Source organism: Styela clava, chromosome 13 (genome assembly GCF_964204865.1).
Source record: "Styela clava chromosome 13, kaStyClav1.hap1.2, whole genome shotgun sequence".
In the NCBI taxonomy this organism is placed as follows: domain Eukaryota; kingdom Metazoa; phylum Chordata; class Ascidiacea; order Stolidobranchia; family Styelidae; genus Styela; species Styela clava.
In genome coordinates, this window is record NC_135262.1 from 15,924,012 (window position 1) to 15,930,000 (window position 5,989).

The following is a 5,989-nucleotide window of genomic DNA, read 5'->3' on the forward strand; positions in this document are numbered from 1 at the left end:
GCTGCGACAGCTGCGCTCGGCCCTTGCTGGGCCGCCCGGCTTGTGCTCGTCGCATTCGTTTAAGACCGAGGCGATCGCCTGCGGCCGTACTCAGCTTCGACAGTCGCTGGCCGCGACGTCCACGCTCTCGCCGGCAGTGCCAGGCGGAGCGATTTGCGTTTTTTCTTTGCTCGCCCTCTCTCGGGCTCGATCCATTCAGTTTCGCACAAACAAGAGCTCTGCCGGCCGCCTGCAGCGGTGCCTAAAACCCGGGCATAACAATGCGACCGTTCTGCTAGGCCGACAAGCGCTCAAGCCAGACGCTCGATCGAACGCCCCCTACATATTAGTCGAGACAACGGCTCGCTCATTAGCATCGCGTTTGTACTTTAACTTTTTTTGGCTCGGCTTCTTTCGACGCCGATGCCGGAGACGCAGCACTCTCTCGCCCGCCAGCCACCGAGAAAAGGGTGCGCTCCGACCGGCCCCGCACCGCTCTTTCTTGGCTCATTCGAAATTACTGTCTTTCGCTCTGACATGCCTTACCTAGGGTTAGGTTAGTATGCTTGCACGTTTGTACTTTAACTTTTTTCGGCTCGGCTTCTTTCGACGCCGATGCCGGCGACGCAGCACTCTCTCGCCCGCCAGCCACCGAGAAAAGGGTGCGCTCCGACCGGCCCCGCACCGCTCTTTCTTGGCTCATTCGAAATTACTGTCTTTCGCTCTGACATGCCTTACCTAGGCTTAGGTTAGTATGCTTGCACGTTTGTACTTTAACTTTTTTCGGCTCGGCTTCTTTCGACGCCGATGCCGGCGACGCAGCACTCTCTCGCCCGCCAGCCACCGAGAAAAGGGTGCGCTCCGACCGGCCCCGCACCGCTCTTTCTTGGCTCATTCGAAATTACTGTCTTTCGCTCTGACATGCCTTACCTAGGGTTAGGTTAGTATGCTTGCACGTTTGTACTTTAACTTTTTTCGGCTCGGCTTCTTTCGACGCCGATGCCGGCGACGCAGCACTCTCTCGCCCGCCAGCCACCGAGAAAAGGGTGCGCTCCGACCGGCCCCGCACGGCTCTTTCTTGGCTCATTCGAAATTACTGTCTTTCGCTCTGACATGCCTTACCTAGGGTTAGGTTAGTATGCTTGCACGTTTGTACTTTAACTTTTTTCGGCTCGGCTTCTTTCGACGCCGATGCCGGCGACGCAGCACTCTCTCGCCCGCCAGCCACCGAGAAAAGGGTGCGCTCCGACCGGCCCCGCACCGCTCTTTCTTGGCTCATTCGAAATTACTGTCTTTCGCTCTGACATGCCTTACCTAGGGTTAGGTTAGTATGCTTGCACGTTTGTACTTTAACTTTTTTCGGCTCGGCTTCTTTCGACGCCGATGCCGGCGACGCAGCACTCTCTCGCCCGCCAGCCACCGAGAAAAGGGTGCGCTCCGACCGGCCCCGCACCGCTCTTTCTTGGCTCATTCGAAATTACTGTCTTTCGCTCTGACATGCCTTACCTAGGGTTAGGTTAGTATGCTTGCACGTTTGTACTTTAACTTTTTTCGGCTCGGCTTCTTTCGACGCCGATGCCGGCGACGCAGCACTCTCTCGCCCGCCAGCCACCGAGAAAAGGGTGCGCTCCGACCGGCCCCGCACCGCTCTTTCTTGGCTCATTCGAAATTACTGTCTTTCGCTCTGACATGCCTTACCTAGGGTTAGGTTAGTATGCTTGCACGTTTGTACTTTAACTTTTTTCGGCTCGGCTTCTTTCGACGCCGATGCCGGCGACGCATCACTCTCTCGCCCGCCAGCCACCGAGAAAAGGGTGCGCTCCGACCGGCCCCGCACCGCTCTTTCTTGGCTCATTCGAAATTACTGTCTTTCGCTCTGACATGCCTTACCTAGGGTTAGGTTAGTATGCTTGCACGTTTGTACTTTAACTTTTTTCGGCTCGGCTTCTTTCGACGCCGATGCCGGCGACGCAGCACTCTCTCGCCCGCCAGCCACCGAGAAAAGGGTGCGCTCCGACCGGCCCCGCACCGCTCTTTCTTGGCTCATTCGAAATTACTGTCTTTCGCTCTGACATGCCTTACCTAGGGTTAGGTTAGTATGCTTGCACGTTTGTACTTTAACTTTTTTCGGCTCGGCTTCTTTCGACGCCGATGCCGGCGACGCAGCACTCTCTCGCCCGCCAGCCACCGAGAAAAGGGTGCGCTCCGACCGGCCCCGCACCGCTCTTTCTTGGCTCATTCGAAATTACTGTCTTTCGCTCTGACATGCCTTACCTAGGGTTAGGTTAGTATGCTTGCACGTTTGTACTTTAACTTTTTTCGGCTCGGCTTCTTTCGACGCCGATGCCGGCGACGCAGCACTCTCTCGCCCGCCAGCCACCGAGAAAAGGGTGCGCTCCGACCGGCCCCGCACCGCTCTTTCTTGGCTCATTCGAAATTACTGTCTTTCGCTCTGACATGCCTTACCTAGGGTTAGGTTAGTATGCTTGCACGTTTGTACTTTAACTTTTTTCGGCTCGGCTTCTTTCGACGCCGATGCCGGCGACGCAGCACTCTCTCGCCCGCCAGCCACCGAGAAAAGGGTGCGCTCCGACCGGCCCCGCACCGCTCTTTCTTGGCTCATTCGAAATTACTGTCTTTCGCTCTGACATGCCTTACCTAGGGTTAGGTTAGTATGCTTGCACGTTTGTACTTTAACTTTTTTCGGCTCGGCTTCTTTCGACGCCGATGCCGGCGACGCAGCACTCTCTCGCCCGCCAGCCACCGAGAAAAGGGTGCGCTCCGACCGGCCCCGCACCGCTCTTTCTTGGCTCATTCGAAATTACTGTCTTTCGCTCTGACATGCCTTACCTAGGGTTAGGTTAGTATGCTTGCACGTTTGTACTTTAACTTTTTTCGGCTCGGCTTCTTTCGACGCCGATGCCGGCGACGCATCACTCTCTCGCCCGCCAGCCACCGAGAAAAGGGTGCGCTCCGACCGGCCCCGCACCGCTCTTTCTTGGCTCATTCGAAATTACTGTCTTTCGCTCTGACATGCCTTACCTAGGGTTAGGTTAGTATGCTTGCACGTTTGTACTTTAACTTTTTTTGGCTCGGCTTCTTTCGACGCCGATGCCGGCGACGCAGCACTCTCTCGCCCGCCAGCCACCGAGAAAAGGGTGCGCTCCGACCGGCCCCGCACCGCTCTTTCTTGGCTCATTCGAAATTACTGTCTTTCGCTCTGACATGCCTTACCTAGGGTTAGGTTAGTATGCTTGCACGTTTGTACTTTAACTTTTTTCGGCTCGGCTTCTTTCGACGCCGATGCCGGCGACGCAGCACTCTCTCGCCCGCCAGCCACCGAGAAAAGGGTGCGCTCCGACCGGCCCCGCACCGCTCTTTCTTGGCTCATTCGAAATTACTGTCTTTCGCTCTGACATGCCTTACCTAGGGTTAGGTTAGTATGCTTGCACGTTTGTACTTTAACTTTTTTCGGCTCGGCTTCTTTCGACGCCGATGCCGGCGACGCAGCACTCTCTCGCCCGCCAGCCACCGAGAAAAGGGTGCGCTCCGACCGGCCCCGCACCGCTCTTTCTTGGCTCATTCGAAATTACTGTCTTTCGCTCTGACATGCCTTACCTAGGGTTAGGTTAGTATGCTTGCACGTTTGTACTTTAACTTTTTTCGGCTCGGCTTCTTTCGACGCCGATGCCGGCGACGCATCACTCTCTCGCCCGCCAGCCACCGAGAAAAGGGTGCGCTCCGACCGGCCCCGCACCGCTCTTTCTTGGCTCATTCGAAATTACTGTCTTTCGCTCTGACATGCCTTACCTAGGGTTAGGTTAGTATGCTTGCACGTTTGTACTTTAACTTTTTTCGGCTCGGCTTCTTTCGACGCCGATGCCGGCGACGCAGCACTCTCTCGCCCGCCAGCCACCGAGAAAAGGGTGCGCTCCGACCGGCCCCGCACCGCTCTTTCTTGGCTCATTCGAAATTACTGTCTTTCGCTCTGACATGCCTTACCTAGGGTTAGGTTAGTATGCTTGCACGTTTGTACTTTAACTTTTTTCGGCTCGGCTTCTTTCGACGCCGATGCCGGCGACGCAGCACTCTCTCGCCCGCCAGCCACCGAGAAAAGGGTGCGCTCCGACCGGCCCCGCACCGCTCTTTCTTGGCTCATTCGAAATTACTGTCTTTCGCTCTGACATGCCTTACCTAGGGTTAGGTTAGTATGCTTGCACGTTTGTACTTTAACTTTTTTCGGCTCGGCTTCTTTCGACGCCGATGCCGGCGACGCATCACTCTCTCGCCCGCCAGCCACCGAGAAAAGGGTGCGCTCCGACCGGCCCCGCACCGCTCTTTCTTGGCTCATTCGAAATTACTGTCTTTCGCTCTGACATGCCTTACCTAGGGTTAGGTTAGTATGCTTGCACGTTTGTACTTTAACTTTTTTCGGCTCGGCTTCTTTCGACGCCGATGCCGGCGACGCAGCACTCTCTCGCCCGCCAGCCACCGAGAAAAGGGTGCGCTCCGACCGGCCCCGCACCGCTCTTTCTTGGCTCATTCGAAATTACTGTCTTTCGCTCTGACATGCCTTACCTAGGGTTAGGTTAGTATGCTTGCACGTTTGTACTTTAACTTTTTTCGGCTCGGCTTCTTTCGACGCCGATGCCGGCGACGCAGCACTCTCTCGCCCGCCAGCCACCGAGAAAAGGGTGCGCTCCGACCGGCCCCGCACCGCTCTTTCTTGGCTCATTCGAAATTACTGTCTTTCGCTCTGACATGCCTTACCTAGGGTTAGGTTAGTATGCTTCCACGTTTGTACTTTAACTTTTTTCGGCTCGGCTTCTTTCGACGCCGATGCCGGCGACGCAGCACTCTCTCGCCCGCCAGCCACCGAGAAAAGGGTGCGCTCCGACCGGCCCCGCACCGCTCTTTCTTGGCTCATTCGAAATTACTGTCTTTCGCTCTGACATGCCTTACCTAGGGTTAGGTTAGTATGCTTGCACGTTTGTACTTTAACTTTTTTCGGCTCGGCTTCTTTCGACGCCGATGCCGGCGACGCAGCACTCTCTCGCCCGCCAGCCACCGAGAAAAGGGTGCGCTCCGACCGGCCCCGCACCGCTCTTTCTTGGCTCATTCGAAATTACTGTCTTTCGCTCTGACATGCCTTACCTAGGGTTAGGTTAGTATGCTTGCACGTTTGTACTTTAACTTTTTTCGGCTCGGCTTCTTTCGACGCCGATGCCGGCGACGCAGCACTCTCTCGCCCGCCAGCCACCGAGAAAAGGGTGCGCTCCGACCGGCCCCGCACCGCTCTTTCTTGGCTCATTCGAAATTACTGTCTTTCGCTCTGACATGCCTTACCTAGGGTTAGGTTAGTATGCTTGCACGTTTGTACTTTAACTTTTTTCGGCTCGGCTTCTTTCGACGCCGATGCCGGCGACGCATCACTCTCTCGCCCGCCAGCCACCGAGAAAAGGGTGCGCTCCGACCGGCCCCGCACCGCTCTTTCTTGGCTCATTCGAAATTACTGTCTTTCGCTCTGACATGCCTTATCTAGGGTTAGGTTAGTATGCTTGCACGTTTGTACTTTAACTTTTTTTGGCTCGGCTTCTTTCGACGCCGATGCCGGCGACGCAGCACTCTCTCGCCCGCCAGCCACCGAGAAAAGGGTGCGCTCCGACCGGCCCCGCACCGCTCTTTCTTGGCTCATTCGAAATTACTGTCTTTCGCTCTGACATGCCTTACCTAGGGTTAGGTTAGTATGCTTGCACGTTTGTACTTTAACTTTTTTCGGCTCGGCTTCTTTCGACGCCGATGCCGGCGACGCAGCACTCTCTCGCCCGCCAGCCACCGAGAAAAGGGTGCGCTCCGACCGGCCCCGCACCGCTCTTTCTTGGCTCATTCGAAATTACTGTCTTTCGCTCTGACATGCCTTACCTAGGGTTAGGTTAGTATGCTTGCACGTTTGTACTTTAACTTTTTTCGGCTCGGCTTCTTTCGACGCCGATGCCGGCGACGCAGCACT